This window comes from Engystomops pustulosus, chromosome 5, assembly GCF_040894005.1.
Source record: "Engystomops pustulosus chromosome 5, aEngPut4.maternal, whole genome shotgun sequence".
Classification (NCBI taxonomy): Eukaryota; Metazoa; Chordata; class Amphibia; order Anura; family Leptodactylidae; genus Engystomops; species Engystomops pustulosus.
The window spans coordinates 94,687,589-94,710,200 of record NC_092415.1 but is presented as its reverse complement, the minus strand read 5'-3'; the positions used below and the strand labels follow the sequence as shown (position 1 = coordinate 94,710,200).

The 22,612-nt window shown below is 38.4% G+C and overlaps 1 protein-coding gene across 1 annotated transcript in view; it reads left to right on the top strand.

Annotated features, from left to right (window-relative positions):
- Positions 1–2,216: 2,216 nt before the first annotated feature.
- The window catches only part of LOC140133094 (cadherin-6-like), a 208,044-nt gene continuing 187,648 nt past the window's right edge, over positions 2,217–22,612 (top strand). Inside the window, exon 1 of the mRNA XM_072152741.1 lies at positions 2,217–2,477. The gene's annotated coding sequence lies outside the window, so the exon portion shown is untranslated. The remainder of the gene's footprint in view (positions 2,478–22,612) is intronic.

The following is a 22,612-nucleotide window of genomic DNA, read 5'->3' as shown; positions in this document are numbered from 1 at the left end:
AGCATGGGTTCCAGTAGTTTCACTCCCACTTAATATAGGTGATGAATGTTTTAGGCTGAAATACCCCTTTAATATGTATAACGCTGTGAAATTATAGCACATATTAAAAATAAAATAGTACTAGTAATAATACTTTCACACAGCTGCACAAAATCAAGATCACTATTTAAATAATTCTGCATATAGGACTTTTCCTTTGACAAAATGACAGGAACCTAAGTAGAGGCCACACAGGCTACATGCTGACTTTTGGTGTCTTTTATGTAACACATCCAATATTACCATTGTTTTAATTGTTCTGCTCCTAAACAGAGCAGAGCAAAAGTAATAACCAACTGTGGCATTCACAAGAATAGAAGCTGAGCTGCAGTACCCCAGTATGGCCACTTTACAGTGAACATTCCATGTATAGCTACTGAAGTTGGAGACTGCTGAAACAGCTGACCAGTGAAGGGTTTCTATTTTGATATGAAATCACTACCATTAAAAATTGCTCAGGGAACCAGAAAACCTTTTCAACTCCTTAACAACTGGTCAATGTAAAATTACTTGCTGTAAGGTATGCATGAAGAAGTACAATTTCACACCAATGTATAATACTGTAGAACAGCTCTTCACATGATCTCAAATGGAAAGCTATAATAATTAAGCAGCACTGTAGAAATTGTGCTTATGTATGGAGCAGCTTCATTGGCTTAGCCCTCTCCATTTACAGCAGGTGTATTGTACAGCTCAGAACCCTGCCCCTAGCTGCAGTGATCAGTACTAGTACCCATTGCAGCATTCAACCTCTAAGAAGCTGTGGCGGACCTTAACCTGAACCCAATGCTGGCACATGAGTGACACCAAGGTAATGCGCTGATTGGATGCCATGGACAGTAGGGAGTCTGTAAAAGGCTCACATTGCTGTCACTTGCGCATTTCTATTTGGCCTCTGTAATAAAGAGGTGGTACATTCACAATGTACTGCATTACAGTTGTATTGCAGTATATTGTATAAGCTATCACACTCCCTATGGCTCAAGTACCCTAAGGAGTCTGAAATAATTGTAAAAATAAAAATTTTTAAAAAGATAAAAATTCTAATCATGCTTTATATATAAATAAGTAAAATCTCAAATATGTTAGGTATACCCCAATATACCTGATCTATCAAAATATAAAAATGATTATTCCATGTGGCGAATGGCGGAACGTGAAAAAATTCCCAAATGGCCAAAATAATACTTTTTTGCCGTTCTGTCTCCCATTATAATTCGAATAAAAAGTGATCAAAAGGTTGTAGAGTTATCCAAATGGTATAAATGAAAATGTCCTCCCATCTCGCAAAAAATTACTGCATACACCAATGTATGAAAAAGTTAAGGATGTCAGAATACGGCAATACAATACTTTTTTATTAAACGTTTTTGAGATGTTACAAAACTCTATGACTTTACTGACACAAAGTACAAAGGCGATGTGGTATCTAGTTATTTTTCCAAGTTTCCTTGTAAAGTGCTCTGTACAGAAGCCCTACAGAACTTCTACGTGGAATTTCCATAAAGTAGCGGAGACTAAGATATTTTATCTACTCACTGTGTAAAAAATCAGCACAGATCTGTGTGGAAACTGTTGTAATATTCATATGGCATGAAAAAAATGTGAAAATAATAATTGTGCTAGTTTATTAATAGCGGTAATTAAAATAGTGATACTAGTAATAATAGGGATGATAATAAAGGGAATGATACAAGTAACAATTATAATAGTTCTGAAAATAAATTCATTGATGATAGAAACCATGCTAATGATGACATATGAATAGTAATAATAATAGTAATAGTATTAATAATAGGGTTGATAATAAAGGGAATGATACGAGTAACAATTCCTATAGTAATGGATGACATGTGAATCGTAGTAATAATAGAGCAATAGTAGTAATGATAGGGATGATAATAAAGGGAATGATGCGAGTAACAATTACTATAGTTCTGATGGATGACGTGTGAATAGTAGTAATATTAGTAATAGTAGTAATAATAAGGATGATAATAAAGGGAATGGTATGAGTAACAATTACTATAGTAATGTAAGTGGTGTGAATAGTAGTATCAATAGAGTAATAGTGAGTATAGCAGAGGTGACATGCCAGTCCTCCTGACCTGGTCCCTCCTCTGTGACAGTGTCCTTCTTGCCTGCTGTCAGGCTTGCACACATAAAGTGCCAGTGTGAGCTGCTCTCTAACAAAAGCCTCGTCCTCCGTCCCTCCCCCTGAATTCACTTGCACATCAGTGTGTTCTCCGCTTCCCTCAGAGCTTAACCCCTTGGTGCGCAGTGCTGCAGCCTCGGCAGAGCTCAGGGAGGGCTCAGGCTCTGCCTCTCCCCCCATTATTAGGCAGCCCCGTGGAATCTTCTCCCTGAGTTCCAAGTGATGCTGTGGAGGAGAAGGAGGGACAGCGGTACCGCAGCACTGAGGAGACTCACCCCGGCCGGTAAGGACCATTCCTCCTCCTCTGTCCTTGCCCTCCTGCTTGCTCTTGTCTGTGCAGAAAGTTGCTGGCTGCTTGGCATGTTCTGGAGGGATGCCCTGTGTGTGCCCTCCACTGCTGGCGGAGCTGTCCTGTCTGATCAGGGTGTGGGGGCCGCTAGTAACCTACCTGAGCACCAGGTACCTACCTCACACATAGCGGGGAAAACACTTTCATCATACTATAACTCCTATAGAAGGGGCTATAGGAGGAGCTGACAGATGACTCATGGAGGGGTCTGAGGGGCATCAGCATGAATACCCAGGTAGTTACCTATGGAAGTGTCTGATAAGGAATATATCTATATATAACAACTAATATCTTACCTGGTGCTGCCCAGCATATGTATGGATAATTGCTTGTTATCTCCTGCAATATATATGTAGATATTGATTCAAAATGATTTTTATAAATTTATGTATGTACATATAATATTTATATCACTTAGACAGGGAATGGATACATAATGTCTGTGGTATCAATCAGGGCCTGAAGACTCTCTTGACTTTTATGTAAGTTTGTCAATGTGAACAGTGTCAATGGTGGCAAAGCTGACAAGCAATCTCCAGCTGGAAATCTTCCTGTTCCTATAGGAGAGGTGACATTTATGAGATGTCTGCAATTACTGGCTTTTTAGTTTGCGGCTTCCTTTGCTGTGGAGATTCCTCTCGCTACTTGTATGACCTCCTTGGAAAGAATAATAATGTTTTGCTATTGGAGAATAAGAGGAGCAGTCACATAATGGAGTGGCAGGCTGAAAGAAAGAGCAATTAGACTTGGATTTGGCGAGAAGCATCTCCCAGAATGTACAATACAATAAAGGAGCAGGTATCAGGGCTGCACTGGCGGTACCTGAGAACATGCCTTGTACCGGCCACATGAAAGTCTGAACTAGACAAATAGACTGTGAGTGGCGCAGGGATAATACTAGATAATGACATTAATTTGATTTGTACACCTCACTGCACATACTTCTACGGTGAGGGGGAAGAGGCGTCATATCTGTGCCAGGCGGGTAACTCTCACAATGCCACGCTTTCTTTATGTATTCAAGTGAAAAGTGGGACACAATGACAGCAGAGTCAGAGCTGGGCCCTGCTTTCCTTTAATACTGTGTGTGGACCATGCCTTCCAACAATAACTATCGATTCACGTGCAATGCAATCCATACTTAGTAGGGCAGCAGTCTTACAGCAGCGATGGGACCGGCTGCCTTCTCTTTTCTGCTGTCTTCAATTGTCCTTTAAGAAATGGGCACGCTTCCATGTCTCCAGGGAATGTACTGTCCCTTTGGGTCCTCCAGGAAAACCAATTTGGAACCATCAGCTCAGTCAAATACATACATGCCTAGGAACAAATTGACATATGCAGTATTTTCTCTCATCACATTTTGTCAGCAGGCAGGCGGTAGAAAGACACTGCCTACAGATATTTGGGATTGTTCATACTGTCTATTGTGTCAGTGGTATGGAATATAAAGGTGATTAGTAGGATAAGGTGGAAATAAATAAGAAAAACTAGTCATTAAGAACTAAGTGGAAGTTGATTTCTCACTGCAAGTGACTATAGTTCCTCCCACATGGCTCCTATGGGACTGAACTAATGTTCCAGTCTGATTTCTCTTTGAAGCAAATGCCTATTCCCTTGGGAAATGTGATTCTCCTCTCTCTGCTCCAAGTCTGTTCCCATCAAAGGAGACCCTTTCATTTATTTGACTGCCTTGGATGTGGGTTACTTCTAATTATGCCAGGACATGAGATTTTCAGCAGTATGTGTTTGCTAAGCACTTGCACAGTATTCTGAAGTTTTATTTATCAGATATTAAAAATCAGATATCAGCGTATTGTATTGCGTTGCTGTAGAGGAGGCGCTGCAGCAGCTATGTGTACATTCACACTGTTGCCTGCATACTGTACACACAGACCATTAGAGCATGAGAGGCCACGGATGCGTTCTCCTATTTTTTTTCAGCTTGCTCTCGCTCACTCTCTCTCTTTTTTTTGTCACAGTTCAAAAGGAGCCTTATCAGACATTGGGCTGCTATCCTGGCGGGCAGCCAAATTAGTCAAATAGAGAGCTTTCAGAAATTAAACAGCCAGAGCTTGAAATGCTATTAGTTTGCCATTTACACTTTCCCATTTCCTTGCACTATTCAGGGAAAACATGTGGCCATATTAGAATTCGGCAGAAAGTTCTGCATGCTGAATCAATATTCTTGCTGATTAAATGCAGGATTTGCTTCGCTATTGAACGGCAACTGTAGCATCTGAAATGTGTTCCAGCGCAGATAAAATTCAGACTGAGGGGGGGGGGGGGGTAGCTGCTCCATTTACTTCTTGCTTAGTCATGACACTAGAATGTACCTACAAAAGCCTTAGATATGGTAATAGGTAAATGGTGACACATTTACATTAGTACTCGTATCATACAACAATGCTGATTCCATTAAAGAGCTGACATACAGAATGGTATAGCCTGCCTTGTTATATGTTGTCCAGCGTCTCAGTGTCTCCGATCAGGCCGGCTATATATCTATTACAGATAATGGCTCCTTTTTTATTTGTAGACCTGCCCAAGACGGCACTACATAGTGAAGTGTAATGTATTTATTGCTCCTGTGGCAATAGGGTTATACTTTCTCTTGCCCTGTTACCTGATCTCTTTGCTGGCCAAGTGTAAGTAGCTTTGATCTATTTACCTTTCAGAACTATATAATCTTGCCTTGCAATCCAGTTGATGCTGAAACAGCCTTGTACTGACATTGAGATGAGTTGTGTCTGCTCAACAATAGCAGCTGCTAACAAGTAAAAAAAATCTTCCTTATAAAGGTAATTGTACTCTAAAAGGGTCATGGCATAGCTAATTTTACTTGCTCTTTGGACAGATAAGAGCGGCTGGCTACTGTAACAAGATGGGAGTGTGCACTTACATCTGCCCAAGCATGCTAATTCTGTTATCTGGGTGTAATGTTTGCAGCTGGTTGGCAGGATGGCAGGATGCTCTCTTCTCCAGGAGCTCTCTGTTTAGTGCAGTATATGCTTTGGCTCAGACGAGGGACACATTATTCTCTGTGATATTTAGCAAGAATGATCATATGTTTCAAGGTGACTGTAGAGGTGAAAGTGAAATAGACCCCATCGCTGGTAATGGTTAATGGCTTTACATTCCCTCCTTCCACTGATTAATCATGATGATTGTGGTGGATCAGTTCCTGGGAGCCATGAAAATAAAGGTCTGTAATAGGGAGGGCAATTCAGCTTCATCTCCAGTTGAGATGATGGAAAGTAGTTATTTGAGGTTAGGATGTAGCTCTCTCTTCCCACCATTCTTGTATCTGTGCCCGGGTGGGGGCAATGTTCATTACTTTAAAACCAATTGGATATAATGTGGTCAGCCTTACATTGAAGTGCTTATTTATATTCTGCTGGTAATATAGGTCAATCTAAAGTAGAGCTGTGAGTCTTCTGCTATATAATAAACCAATGCATGCCTTCAGTGTTACAGTAGTGACTGCATATGAGGTGGATGGTCTAGCTCTAGGATCACTGTTCTTACTGTTTGACCAAATCTGATAAAGCACATCCAGGCTCTTGTACATTAATGTTTTTGCTAGCCTCTGTTTTTTGCAGCTTGCACACATGTTGTTTCAAGGGCTCATACCAACAGCCTTGGTGTGTACCGGCCACTGCCCAAGACACAAAGTTCAGAGTAGGTCCTACTCCTGAAATCTTTTCTTCTGTCATAGCCAATGACACGCGGGTCTTAACAAGGGACAACAAGCCTTTATGTGGGTGTGGATTTGTTAGAGATAGTTTTCGAGAGCTCTCACTTATGGTTCACTAGACCTGTTATTCAGTATGGACTATTTCACCTTGGTGTGTCCATGCTGCTGAATCGGCTGACCTGTTTATAGAATGGTCTTTCTTGATGTCTTTGAACTTCTTAATGTCTTAAAAGTGGCCACATCATGACTTGGTTAATAGGGCACAGTCCCAGTGGCCTAACCAATTCATCTTTTTAATCATAAGAATCACCTTAAATCACCAAGAGAATATACATTTTAATGAATTAGGCCCAACTTCACTTGTGTGCATGAAACATCCAGATAAAGGGTATGTTCACGGCTCAATCCAACATTTGTCAAATATACAAGTAGGTCAGCACCTCCACAGTCGCAGTTAAAATAATCCTTCTTTGTTTATTGCATTTTAAAATTAATCTATAAGAAACATATAAAAAAATGAGAGAAAACAACAAGATAGCAATTTCAGGTTTACACACACTCTTAAACTTTGAGGGTCGTAGATTTTAACATGCTATAAATAAAGAAGGATTATTTTTAACTGCAACTTTGGATGTACTGGCCTACTCCCTTTTTTGATGAATATGTTTACTTTGTTTAGACATTAATGACATGTTCACAAGATGAGGCTCTACGTAATCTGCTGAATCCTGGAGGGGGTACATCGAAAATTGGCCAAAACATACAAGACAAAACAAATGCATGGTCACCTACCCATTCATTCTCCACCTGCATAGAGACTTCTGGTCTGGAGGTAGGGGTCAAAGAGGTAGGAGACACTGACATATCAGATTTTCTTTTACCTGTAAGGATGACATAAATCGGTTAGTTCAAAATAAACTTGAAATCATTTGATTCCATTGTATGTGATCCAGAGAAGGTCCTGCTGTGAACCCCCTACACTTCATGGAACAGGTCCCTCTAATTGTTATAGTCTCTTTTTACCCCAGACTACCAGTCCATCCCTTTAAATAACAAAAAACCAGGTATAAGCAGCTAAAGTTACATATAACTATAAGGAGAAAATTAAAATGTGAATGATCCTAACAATATTTCCAACCTTCTTTCATAAGTGAGCTACATGGAGCTTGTGCTAAACTATAAGAAATAGCAGCATGTCAAGAAGCCATGCATCAAACTTTATTACAACACCTCTTCAGACTAATGCTACCTGCCGCTCTTAAACTTTATTTTTCTTTGTCACTTGTATAAAATATACATTTATTGTTAATAGGCAGACAGAGAACACCCACACTAAACCATCAGCACCTTGTGCAGCACCCTGGGGAGATCACAGTCCTCTTATATTCTGTATTACATCCTCGTACTACAAGCTCCAGTACATGGTTACCTAAAGTCTACATACAATATTAAACGCCATCTGATTTTTGACACTCATCAAGTTGTAGGTGTCAGCTCTACCTATTATAAAAGATGTGCTGTGTGTAATAATGGAAAATGGAGAGAGGGCTCGCTACAGTCTGCTACCAGGAAAAAAAGGGAAAAGTCTACTTATATTAGTGTAGGAAAGGGAAATTAGGTGAAAATGATCAGTCTTGTTTTCCCTAAAGGACTATTCCCACGAAAACAAGTTTCTTATATGTACTCAGCATAACAAAATAACACATTCTCTAATTCACTGTTATTAACAATAATGCAGCATTTCACAGATACAAGTCCAACCTGTCTCTATCAGTCCTGCTGTACACAATTTCAGTTGCCCCTAGACACAACCCTGTAGCTTCTGACTTGGGGTCGGGTGATGGCCATCTTGGATTTCTGTCTGAGATCATGCAGATGAGATTTCTCTCTCTCTGCTCTGAGCCTGTAGCCACAACCCCTGCACGGAGCTCAGAGACACTCACTGATCACATCCTGCCAGGACAGAGCTGAGAGCAGAGAGAAGCTGCAAACTACGAGGAGATAAGTGATCTGGGGAAAGGGGGATGTAGCAGTGCTGTGTGTGCAATAGGCATCTCATTATCTCTGATCTGTCTCATTTCTCTGGATACACACATTGTCACCCCACAGAACTAGATGGATCATAATGTATCTGCTTAGTGAGGCCCCGCCTACGGCCTGGGATTTTACACTGAGCAGCATTGAGAGTGATAGGAGCTAAAACAGCAATAAATAACAGCAGTAAAGCAGTAAATTGTAAAGTAAGGGGTTTAAATGATCTTTATTGTGTTAACATCACTAGGGGATTGGGATGTGAGAATTTTCTTTCATGGGAAAACCCCTTTAAGCATCTAGTAAAATTCTATTAATGCATAAAGAGTCACAAAAGTAAATCTCACTTATAAAATGACACACGTGTGTAAAGGGTCTGTTCTCCTTTCTTTTATTGTTACGATGATTCAAAATTTATCAGTATCAGAAACTCATTAACATATATAAAGTAAGTACAAAACGGCCTGCCGAGTACTATAGGTCTAGTAGGCATCAGGCATGGCAGTAGGGCAGATCAGTGCGAACAACGACTCGAGGTATAGGCAGTACCCAGCCACAAAAAAGGCCTAAGTTGTCTGAAACGCATAGGTAGGGAGGTTTTAAAGATTTTTTTGTTTTTGCTGTTGTTGTTCTAGCCTTATGTTTTAATGCTATTATTGTATCACAGTTGCTGGAGATTCCACCTTCCTCATTGGAAATGGTAGTATTAGAGTATGTGTGAACATTTCCTTCCTACATAGCAAATTACAATACTGCACTTGTTAATAAAGCCAGGCTTGTAATAAGCTGATCACTGTGGGTTCTGCTTCTAAAACTCCCAATGATCAACCAAAATATAGTCATGGGGGAAATTACTTATTGATTGGTTTCTTCTGTGCTCAGGAGTCCAGTACTAATAATTGGAAACTATCTCTATGCACAGTAAGAAAGGGAAAGCTGTTAGTTTCCTGGTAAGACTGCCCACTGGCCTCAAAGAAAGAGCAGGAATTTCCATCAACAAGTTATATGTAACTGTGACAGGTATGTTTTAAAGGAAATCTACCATCAAAATCAAGCAAGATAAACCAGGAACACTAACCCATAGAGCCAGGCACTGTGGCTGTGAAAATATTGTTATATTTGTTATTCATGACCTCATTCCCTCTAAAATCAACTTTTGCTATTACGCTAATGAGTCTGAAGGTCTCCTGGGGGTTTGCCTCCATACTGTAGCTTCACAGGCTGCTACACTGTTTCCTCTCCCCTTCTGCTCTATCAGTACTTCCCCTTTCTCTGTCTAATGTAATCTCATTGCAACAGAGGAAGTTTCAGCACAATGAGGGAAAGGGGGAGGTGCTTCTGCACACTGTAACAGTCTGTGAGCTGCCACATGGAGAGACTCTGGTAACTCCCCCAGGAGCCCTTCATATTTATTTGCATTATTTAAAATGTTAATTTTGGAAAGAAGGAGGCCATGCATAACAAATATAAGACCGTCACAGTCACAGAGCCTGGATTTATGAGTAAGTGTCCCTGGTTTATCATGCTTGACTTTGATGATAGATTTCCTATCTTCATTGATTTGTAATATGTGGACATTTTGCATGTTACTGGTTGTGTATCCAGAACATCAAGAAAACCTTTTTCAGTCACAGTCATACAAAACATACCTTACTACACAATCAGGTCCATAGATACAGATACACAGTCACTCATAGACATGAATCCACACCTAATACTAGAACTGATATTCATCATCAATAACCAAAAACGGTTAAGATGTATCAAAATTCATGACACTAAACAGACTACAAAGAAATGTAAAGTATTCTAAAACATGCATAGGTGTATAAAAATTACACAATTGTGTCAGTGGAAATGTATAAAATGTGTTTAGATGAAGGGTAGAACTGCGCAGAACTGAGCTGCTGAAACATGCTGCTAATATTTACATATGACAGGACCACCTAAGGTAATGTTTATACAAAGCTGCTAGCTAGGAATTAATATTATGGACACTATGTTATGTTTAACCAGAGATAAGTATAAAGCTTTTCATACGGATTGTACAGCTTATTCATTCTGTTTTATGCCTGGCGGGTTCTACCCAGGTTCTGATTTTATTCACATATTACAATTTACAAATAAGAAAAACACAGGAGAAGTAGTTTATTACAAAGGCTAGCTCCTTGACATCGCCTACACATCCAATTCTTGGTCAAGTGGTACAATGCAGAGATCTTACTACTGGGTCAAGGCTGACAAACTACTCATCTTGTAAAAACAATACTTTTATTGAATGATTTTGTGCATAACACTAACACAGTTGAATATGTTTAACAAATTACAGTCCATATCCTCTGGTCATAGACTGATACATCATCACTCTAATATTGTAATTCATCTCCGCTTATTAGCGTCCATACATGTTAAGTCCACAGTCTGGCCCTTATTTTACTTCCAGTTACTTTACAGTTTATATCATCACCTATGAAATCACTACAGACAGACCTCTTTATGTATTTTCCCTTTTCATGAAACTCTACTCTACTAAAACATATTCTATTCCACTATTCTACTTAAAAGTTAAAACAGTCAGTGTTAACTTTACTAAGAGTTGCAAATCTGATGGTTACAATATGAACAATTCTTTATTCTTATTGTTGCACTCTCATTTAGGAACAGAAACCTAGCATTTCCAGTAGTTCCTATGTACTTGTATGGATGTATAGATGACATTGGATTTAATGTGGCAATATAGTAACCTCCATCAAAATTCAAGTGTACAGGCAACGTTTACATACAATAAAGGTTCTGTAGGTTCTCAAGTTGAGCAGTAGGAACTGTTATATTTTTTTGTCTAACCCCAGACAAAGTATTTTTGTTTGTCCATGTGACAGTAGGATTTCCATAATTTTGAGCTATCATGGGAAGAAGGATTTTGAATAAAATGCAGACACCTTACATAACTCTTATGTTAACCATTGCAGCCTGGGCATAAAGAACAGCAAATTAACAGCATGCAGAGAGCTTCACCGGGGTCACAGAGGACAGTAAGGACTGCTTGTAACTAGGGGTTGTCTGTAAGTCGGTGTTCTTAAAGAATAACTGTAAAGTATAAAAACATTTGCCTAGCTCTGCACTAAGCCAAAATAAGCAATTATCTCATTTACATTAATTAGTTATCTGCTGCCATTTGTCAGCTAGCAGTTACCTCGTCCCTCTTGCTGTCTTTGTTTGGTTGATTGTCATGGGAATCCGTAGTTAGACAGAGGAGAGGAGGGTGGGTGGATGTTGTTGGGAGGGATTACTAGCACTAGCTACTAGTCCTGGAAGCAGGTAAAAAGCTCCAGGACCTGCAGTAATGCCATAAGCATGTGACTAATCACATGCTTCAGGTCATCCAATTACAAACCAGAACTGTTTGTTTTGAAAGTTTGAATATAGTAGAAATGTCTATGTATGAAAATTTGAATGCACAAATAAATACAGAGTTCAGGCTGTCCATCAGCTCTAATGAATGGCTATCAGATCCTGCACGCTCAGCACAGTGTAAATGCAATGCCACCTCTTTGAGCAGATCTCATTGCATAGGAAAGTGGTCTGCAGATAGGAGGTATCTTCCATAGAGTATAATGGTGAAAAAATAAAAAATAAATCAGTGATTAAATAACGTACACATACTGTAATGCTGCCATGTGTTCATCCTCTTATTCCTATGTAAGTGTTTTATAGTGTAGGTGGAGATGTTTTAATATATCTTTTTCTTTATGATGTAGTAGATTACTGTATGAAGCAGAGCTCCAGTATTCTATGTCTTCCTTGCTTTGCTCTGCACTAGATCTCCATACAAGTAGAAACAACGATTCTGTGTCCTGATTGACTGAGCTGTTTGTGCATGTTCACCTGAATGCTCTGAGTGCTATTGGTATCACTGCCCATAGTTGTCACAACCAGGAAGTTCCACAACTTCAGGAAAAGCTGAGAGGATTTTACAGATAGCCTTGTTTATTTATTGGCTCTATATCTCAGAATACCAGAAGCATGATACAGGTTTTGTTGGAATTGTTCTCAAATGCTCTCTACAGCTGTGCTAAACCTGTTTTTGTCAAGTAACTTTACAGTTATGCTTTAAGTCAGGGACTGTCTATATTCTCCAACTCTTAACTAAGAAAGGATTATTCAACAATGGTCAACATAAACTTTTGCCTTCAATATGTTTCTACAGGCGATCATTCTCAGGACATGCTCCATGACCTAGAAGCACATATAACCAATTCACTTCTTACCTTGCTGCATATACCCTTATTAATTTGTTAGGTTTATTCAAAGTACGATTACCACAATACCAAATTTCTATATTTTTGCTTAGGTTTTACAAATTTTGTACAATAAAACCTAATGTGCAGCAGAAATTAAATTTTTGGCAATATTAACGGAAAACCAAATAATTTATAGCTCAAAAAAGTGCCCCATGAACTTACTAAAAACCATACAATTCTGTAAGGCAAAACTGGCTGATGCTTGGCCCTCCTTCTAAGATGGGTTTACTCTTTTCATGTTTTGTGAACGTATAAATTTTATAGCTAAATTAACTTGTTACCGACCAAATCAGACCATTCTAAATTTCATCTCCATTTTTATACTAAGAAGATCTCAAGGGGTGAACAATCTTCCTAAAAGGTGTTTCTGATAGTCTGTGGGTTGCAGATTTGAAAATGGGTTGATATATAGCGGGTTTATAATAATTATAGGGGATTTCTAATATATATTTAAAATTTCATTGAAACCAATAATGATCCCTAGAAAAGTACATTTTAAAATCTCATTGAAAATATGGAAAACCGATGTTCGATTTGTAAACCATGTGACATCACAATAAATTATCCAAAATTATGAAAATGTAAAGCAGACATATGGGAATGTTATTTATCTGCCTGAGAACTAGATAAACATGTCACAAAAAAAACAATATCAAAATCGCTTTGATAAGTAAAAAGAGATCAACAGTTATAACCATATAAAGCGACACATGTCAGAATACAAAAATGGGGCTAAGCCGTAAGCTACAAATTGGCTACGTCCTGAAGGAGTTAAAGGCAAGACACTCTGGTTATCAATTGCATGTGTTGGTTTGGGCCGAACCCCGCCCCTGGGCATTTGCATTCCGTTTGTAAACGCAATACAAATGCCATGTGTGGCTGTACCCTTAATCAAGGCCTTGGTCAGAACTTGTTAAACCTTTGGGAACCCTGGGAAAGTTTTTAAAAACCCATTCCAAAATTTTTTATGACTTTCTGTGGGAACAGTTGCTACAGAAATATTTCTGAACTTGCAGTGTGATCTATGGATCAGCTGGTTTATGTCACAGATCTTTCACTTTATGTCTCCAGGTCAGGGGTAGACTGGCCATGTAACCCACCAGGGAAAATCCTGATGGGCTGACTGGTCTGGGGATGGTGTGGGGCCGGTCCAAAAATAGTAAACCATGTACTCACCTTTCTGATACTACCCCGCAGCTCTGCTACTTGATGACAGGTCCGTGCACCTTAGTGGTGCATAAACTATGATGTCAGTAAGCGGATGATGTCATAGTCAGTGCGCCACCAATGCACACGGATCTGTTACTGCTGGACGGACTGTATCAAGTAGCGGACCTGGGGGGCAGCTTTAGAAAGGTGAGTACTTGGTTTATTATTTTTATGCGCTGGTCAGGGGACTCGCTGGCTATACACAGGAGGCAGAGTGGCTATATACTGGGGGGACTGGCTGGCTGCATACTGGGGGGAGTGGCTGGATATATACAGGGGGCTGGCTATATACAGGGGGCTGTCTGGCTATATATTGGCGGCTGGCTATATACTGGGGGGGCTGGGTGGCTATATGCAGCAACTGGCTCGCTATATACTTTGGTCGCTGGCTGGTTATATACTGGGAGGCTGGCTGGCTATATACATGGGGGCTGGCTATATACAGCCAGCCATTCCCCTGTATATACCCAGCCTACTCCCCCCCCCCCCCCCCCGAGGTCTGACTATAGTAATTATATTCTTGTACATAGAGGGCAGTATTATAATAGTTCTATTCTTGTACACAGAGGGCAATTTTATAGTAGTTATAAAGAGGGCAGAATTATAGTACTATATTCTTGTACATAAAATGCAGTACAAGATAGGTTCTGTAGGTTTGTTCTGAAGTTGAATTTGTATGTAAGTCGTAACCGTATACTTTATAATTGTAACCCCAGCCAAATTTTTTTGGTCCCTGTGACAATTGGATTTTAAAAATTTTGGATTGTCATCAGAACCAGGATTAACAATAAAGCTTAATTGTAGACACCTTTAATAACTGTTATAGCTGTTTATTATAGTCTAAGACTTAAGTACAGTAAATTACCAATTATGAAAGGTCCGTTTGTAACTAGTATTAAGTTGTGTTCTTTTAAAAAAGAAGCTTTCTTCCCATAGAAGGGAGGCAGTAGGAGTTTGTGTGGAGTTTATTAACTCCACCCACACCACATGGTCATTCCTACTTATTTTGTCCCCGCCCACAGAATGGGGCCACTTTTACAATTTTTTCCAGAGCCACTTTAAATTCCCAGTCCACCCCTGCTTCAGGCAGAGATAAGAGCAGTAATGAGATTGTCTCCCTGGAATTTGGGAATTTTAGACTGTAGGGCTGATCCTAACACAAAACTCTTTACATTATACCTTACATGTAGTCTCCACACTTACACATGAAATAACTTAGATATAAACTGGCCCTAAAAAAGATAAACAAAGGAGCCTCTACATGTTATAGAACAAAAACCTGTGCTACACTGTATAAAAAATAGCTGCACTTGTTCCTTTATTGTATTAGCCTGTTGTCTTAAATGGACTGGCTACAAATAAAGAGACAGTATTATTGTAAATACCGGCATCATTGGCTATGAGTGAAGGTTTTCTGTGCTCCTTTGTTGACTTGCTGGTGTTTTACACCTGAGTTGACAGGTGTTAAGCAAACTTCCAAGCTGGTGAAACTTACACGCCTTAATAGTTGCATGATACCTAAATTTAGGTGGGAAAAATCTGCTTCTGTGTGAGGATACACAGTATGGAGAGAAGGCAGAGAATCACTGCAATGCATCCATACCTTCCAGCAATTCCTCTTACTCTTGAGTTGTTTGTTTTTCCAGCGTTTGACCTCAGCCAATAAATCCTAAATATAACTGTTAATCCTTTCATATTGCCAGGATTCAACAATAAGGTGTCCTGACAACCTTAAGAAGAGACATTTTAGCTGAGATGTGATGTCTCTTTGAGTGTAGACAACACTAACAAGCAGCAGGTGTTTTATGACACCAAGATAATATTGAAATAGCTTATCATTAGAGAACTTCCTACCTGCAATTTTATTCCTAGTGTGTATCAGAACAATATGATCTTCTTTTTCTGGTAAACTGTATTTTAGTCTTCACTCACAATATTGTTGTCAGCTAAATATATCTATCATTATTAACCCCTTCCAATCGATGCCCAATTTATTTTTGCATTTTCATTTGTTGCTCCCCTCCTTTAAACATCCGTAACTTTTTGTATTTTGTCCAAGTATAGAGCTGTATGATGGCTTGTTTTTCTAAAAAACAAATTGTACTTTCTAGTGACGGTATTCAATATTTAATGCCATTTACTGCAAAGCTTGAAAAACATTCCAGAAGCAGTTAAATTGACAAAAAAAACACACTTGCTTCATTTTCTTGTGGCTCTGCGCATTCAAAATGACCCCCCCCCCCCCCATTATTCTTTGAGTTCGATCATGGACAAAAAATTAAAACCTTTTGTTGAAAAAAGTCCCCATTTTGCCATATTCTGACACCAATAGCTTTTTCCTACTATGGTGTATAGATTGGGTTAGGAGAGATTGTGTTTTTACCAGTGAGGCAACTTACAGAATACTCTAAATTGCTGGTATGGGCAATTTAGTTTAATTCTGCATTTATTGTTTATAGAAATATATTAAAAAAATGCTTTCGTTATTTTGCAATATAATTTATTTATTTTATTATTAACTCCCCTGCCTTAATCTTGGCTTTGCTATTCAGTTCAGTGCCAAAATTAAAAGTCAGTTTTGCAAAATTAGCTTTGTGACCATGGAGGCAGGTTGCCATGGAGAATAAGGAGCATCAACACTTCTGACAGCCATTAGCAGAGTTTCTCTTCGTTCAAGTCAAACTCCTCATAGAACCCCTGGTCAGCTGAAACAAAAGATATCCTCTAAAAGTAGAAAGCTGAAAGAACTAATAGCCCCTTGTAGTACTGCGGACATTTTTGGATAATTTGTTGGGGCACTACATAGTCATCCTGGTCGAGCCTATACTTCAATCTGTAGAAACAGGATTAGGATTTATTTTCTGTCCATTAATCATAATAAATAAACAGGCTTTGTTCTACCAAATTAGTGAAATATTGTAAGAATTGATAAACATCTTTCATCTCTAAAGGTGTTTTCCAGAGCAATGATATTGCCAATCTGGTGTAAAGCACTGCAGCCAAAACTCCACTGACACCTATCCACCATCGAAAATACAGATGTGACATTTAAGTAACAGAAATTAGAATTTTTTTCAGCAAACATTATCAACAGCCTATGCTTGATGCAAAAAAAAAAAAAGAAGTCAGCTTTTATTTCCACTGAATGAATGTGCAGCATTGCATAAAGATTGGAGTGATTTCCCCATTGGCAGTTGGGGCAGGCTGTTGGGCTTATTGTAGCTTGATGATATGTTTTATGGGTCTGTAGAAAAATCTTTACAAAGTGCAGGCTTTTTATTTATATCCCGGACTGGAGTCTTTTATGAGATGATTCTCAGTATTTCCTCTCAGTTCTGTGTTGCTGTCTGGTTGAATTCCTTATCTTAAAGTTTTCAGCAGCTGCAGTATTTGCAAAACAGCTTGGAAATTTTGGCTACTACAAACATAAAGTAAAAAAAATAAGAGTGGCAAAGCAAGCTCATAGCCATCTGATGTCTTGTCCCGGCAGATCTACCTTGTGAATTACTTGGCGTCACTGCCAATAACTAAGCGCTAAGCTTCAAGACGATTCGGAAGCAAGTTAAATTGACTTGACATGCTGCTAACAATTAGATATTACAGATGGTATTTTTTTATTTTTTTATTCCCAAATAAATGGAAACATGATAGATTAATCAAGAAATTCAGAATCAACGAGCATTTCATAGTCATAAAATTATCACCCGCTTCTTTATTAAGTAGTTAAAATGACTCCCATCTAACTATTTTTGTAAAATCTTGCATTTTTGTTACTTCAGCTCCAATACTCTATTTAAATGACTTCTACTTACAGGCGGTCCCCTACTTAAGGACACCCGACTTACAGACAACCCATAGTTACAGACGGACCCCTCTGCCCACTGTGACCTCTGGTGAAGCTCTCTGTATGCTTTACTATAGTCCCAGACTGCAATAATCAGCTGTAAGATGCCTGTAATGAAGCTTTATTGATAATTCTTGGTCCAATTACACCAAAAATTTTGAAACTCCAAATGTCACTGGGGCAAAAGAAAAAAAATTGTCTAGAACTTCCATTATAAAATATACAGTTTCGACTTACATACAAATTCAACTTAAGAACAAACCTCCAGACCCTATCTTGTATGTAACCCGGGGACTGCCTGTATTTTCATTTTTCCAGCATATGAATTTTTCGGTTATCGTTTTATTTATTTATGTTTTGTAATAGAAGAACATTGTAGATTTTTACTTAAATCAATCCATGTATTTTTGGAAGTATAAACATTCCAATTTTTGGAATTGTGAGTCATCATGTTTTTTGCCTGACCAGTATGAATTGTTGTCTAGGACATTTCTAAATGCTAACACTGCACCAAGGAGCTCTGTTTATAACAGAAAAAGAACCACAAGCTATATTAAAGGGGTTTTCAAAGCATGTGCTATCATTCCCTACAACAAATGGCACACGGTTGCACTGAGTGCAATATTTTATAATGGACTAGTGCCCATTAATGTTATGTTAACGGATTGCGAGACTGATCCGTTAAAAAAGAAGAGCATGACCTAGCCGACACAGTCCATGTCATGGCCAAGATTCATCACGTTTATGTGCAATTAGTCTTAACCCCTTAACAATTCAGCCTTTTTCCATTTCGTTATTTTATACTCCGTGTCTCCAAAAGCCATAACTTTTTTTTACATTTTTGAATATGCAGAACAATATGAGGGCTTGTTTTCTGCAGGACATTGTATTTCCTTGTGACACTATTTAATATACTGTCCAATGAACACAGAAGCTGGAAAAATACCAAAGTTGCAAAATTTGCTTAAGGGCTCATCCTATTTATTTTTTGAATACTAAGTATATATAGTTTTTTTCATACCTTTCTAACTTATTATGGCTCTGTAAGTGGCCATTTGTGCAGGATCTGCAGTCATTTTTGTGGATACCATTTTTGGAAATTTACAACCTTTTGGTCACTTTTTATTGTAAGTGTTGAAATGAGTGTTTTTTCCCATTATGCATATCGGTCAAATAGTTTATTTGTTTATTTATTTTTAATTTATTTTTATATTAATTAAATGGGAAATATAGGAAAACATATATGGGGAAATATTACTGTACTGTAGTATAATGTGAATATACTGCTTTCCTAAAACACCTTGATGCCCTGGAGGGTGGCAGTCATTGCTGGCAGCTGTTAAGTTACATGTAAAGACAACTGCTTGAAGGTATGTGCTATTCTTTTATTTGATAATCAGATATAACTGCCTTGTATTGCTTCTATTATAGATCGGCATAGAGCTAAGCTTAATGCAGCCAATGCTGTGAAATGGGTTTTAAGTCAATATGCACAGCAGCTCTCATGAAAAGCTCTGAAAACATCCATCACTCTTAATTCACAGATTTGTTGGAAAAACTATATATACATTGTCACCCCAGGCATTAATGACACATCAGGGCACAAGCTTTTAATTGCTGTGTTAGACATCTGCAACAATAGAAAATGAAAGAACTAAGCTTACCTGACTATATAAAAGCATGTGCATGCTCAGAACTCCTAGATAGAAACAAAGCTTATCAGGCAGGAATTAGGATGAGGTTATGATACAGAGGAGGAAGGCTTAAGAGCCACTGATGCATTTTATAATATTGTTTCAAGATTTAATCTAGTTCATAAAGCACTAATAACACTATCTCACATGCACATGTTGGAGCAACAGGATAGAGGGCTTATTATTTGCTGGGCAAGAGCAACCAGGGAAAAACTTTACAAATCAATGCTCCTCAATTGCCATGTGAAGCTACGTATATGTCCATCCAGGACCATTCCGCGGACAGTTACTTTCTTTTCCTAGAAGCATGGAACATGTGGATGGCTGATATCTATTTTAATACAAATTTATTTGGACTTGTCATATAAATATTTTAACCGCAAATAACATTACTTTTGTGAGTACACCATGCATATGACTAAAACCAAGATATTTTATGCTGAGGGAATATCAATCAAGCGCTGGCTTGAACATTAGAACATGTATAGAGCCCGCAATATTTGACTATTTTATGAAGGCTGGACTGATTTTTTTTTATAGAATCTTAGGCTGCTAAGGTGCATACAGCAATTCAAAGCCCCAGGCAAGCTGTAGAATTGTAAATTTTTCAGACACAAATGTCCAGATATGTATAATAATTCTCTAAATTTGTGGTGTGGTCATTAAAAGACATTCACAAAATGGAAAAAAGAAAAACCTGGCTTAACAGAAAGAAGTCTATTTCTGCATGTGGCATTTATCAATTTTGGCACAAGGTCCATGTTTCTGATGCATATTATAGTATGGCAGTATATGGGGATTTTCTACGACATTCATTAGAAAGTGCAAATCGAACATTGTAATTAAATGGTTAAATTCAGACAGGCTCGGGTCCTAGTATGACATCATTTGGAATGACAATCTTCACCAAGATGGTGATGTATGTGGAGCCATCTTTTTTTTTGACGGCGATCGCAATGCAAACAATGTAAACACCCTCAGGGTATGGAGAGAGCTCAGCCCTTGAGCCCTCTACAAACATTGCCAAACAATGCATGACAGACTAATATGTTAAGGGGATAAAGCCATAAAAACAGCCCATAACAAAATGGTGACAATTTGTTTTTGTCACTAATAAATATCGTCACTATGATAATGCAATTTGTTGTGCAGACAAAAAACCCTCTCACAGCTCTGGAGCGGAACATGGAAATGCAAAAAAAAAAAAAACAAGAAAGGGCCAAGTTGTTCCAGGTTTAAGGTGGTTTCCAGGTTATAGCTGTTATGTTCCAGAATCTGCACCACATCTGTCAAATCCATTGCAACATTTAACTTGTGGGAGAGATATAGGTAGGAGTTTTTTTCTACAGTGTATCATGTTCCCTACTGCCTATTTTTTAGTTTCTTTCACATCCATGCGGCCCCAGTACGGCTGATGCCTGGATTCAGTTACAGCAGCTGATGAAGGATAAGGTAGGACGGACATTCAATAGGGATCAGAAAAAATTCTGTTGACTATATGTAAAAACATTTTGCCTAATTTAGCCATAGATCCAGCTTCATATTCTCTATAGGGTCCTGGAAGTGAAATAGTAACCACACCGCAGATTTTGTAATCTGTATTCTCAGCTATTTTGAACCAGAAATCCAAGGCAATATGAATGCAAATCTATGTGTAGCATTTCAAATACACGTCAGAAATCCAGTTTCACTGTGAATTTTTGCTTCTAACTTAAAAAAAGAGTAGAAGCAGAATTTGATTAGATGGTCTTCAAAGACTCCATGGAATGTATCTGTCCATGGAGGATCCTGTTGTGAGGAAACAAACACTTCACCATCATAAAACTGCATTCTACTTGATCTTGGCCTAGTAGCAGAATTAAAGGGAGAGTGACACAACAAGCTGTACTCTTAATTGATCTCTAAATACTAGTAATGTTTATAGAAAAGGTTGGTAGAATATTATGGTGCACATGTTTCTATTTTACACATCCTTGTTTTTTTTTTAATTTTACTTTGCAGTACAAGAAAAAATTTGATGGCCTAGAGGTATCACAGTTAATGGCAGTTCCCTGCATGGCCAATAATGGACTGTTTATTTCCTTCTGAGTGATCCTACAACAAGTGTCTCATTTCCGTGTGTGGTCTCTTCCACCTCACTGTAGTTTCTATATAATACAAAAAAGTCCTACATACAGTATGCCCCAATTCATCAGTCAATAGCTCCACAGGTTCATGTTACTGCTGATATAAAGAAGGGTGGTTGTTATTTTATATTGTGTATCCAAATTTATGAAGACACCAGGCACACCCTTAAGAATACGGCAAGCCAATAGATCATAAAGTATCTTTCTTTGTGTCTCACTTCCCAATTCCTGTGAGAACAGTGTAACAGAAATATGGATGTATTTTCTTTCCCTGGACAAGGGTTCATTCCTAATAGAAATGCCCTACTTGTGGCTTCTTTCTCTCAGCTTATATCACTTTTAAGAAAGTAGGAAAGAGACCAGCTCACAACCCTGTGTAAGGCTGCATTCACACCTCATTTTACCCTCCATTGTAAGGATACGTTGGGTAGATTTGCAATGTGTCCTTACAATGGAGAGCAAAGATGTATCACGGAGCATGCTCAAACAGTGGGATATGTTGCCCTTCTACCCCACCCCTTAAAAGCAAGAGTATGAGTGAACATCACATGTGACAATGAAATCATTAGGGACCTCCCTCCTGTTGAGAGACATAAACGTTCAGTATAGGCAAGGGAAGTAATAGAATTTGTTGCATCCGTCCCCATTGGCTCCATTGTCCTTAGCTGAGCCTATAATGTACGTCGCTCAGCAGAAAGGAAAGTTGTACCTTTCTGCATCTTTTTCATTGTTTTACACAGTATATGATGACAGTATATGTCTATGGACACACTCAACTTATACGCTGCGAGATTTCCTGTTATTACACTAATTGTATCACATAAACGTGATGTGAACCTAGCCTAACACAAGGTGTGTAAAGATCTAGCTGAACATGATATGCCTAACACAAACAGCCTCATTCAAGAGACAGAAGAGACTAGAGACCTAGTGAGAGGTAACAGCAGGGGGCACCAATCACTGCTTGTCACAGGTATATCTGGTGATCCTTTTAACAGAAGAAATATATCACAGCTCTTTTATAGCTGAATTTATTATTTTAGTATGTTTAACATTATGATTAACATTAGATACATCTGATTTGGAATGGTTGCAAAATATGTTAGTAAAAATGTAAAGATTATTGCCACTAAATGTTTCATATACAGTGAATTTATTATTAATGAATAC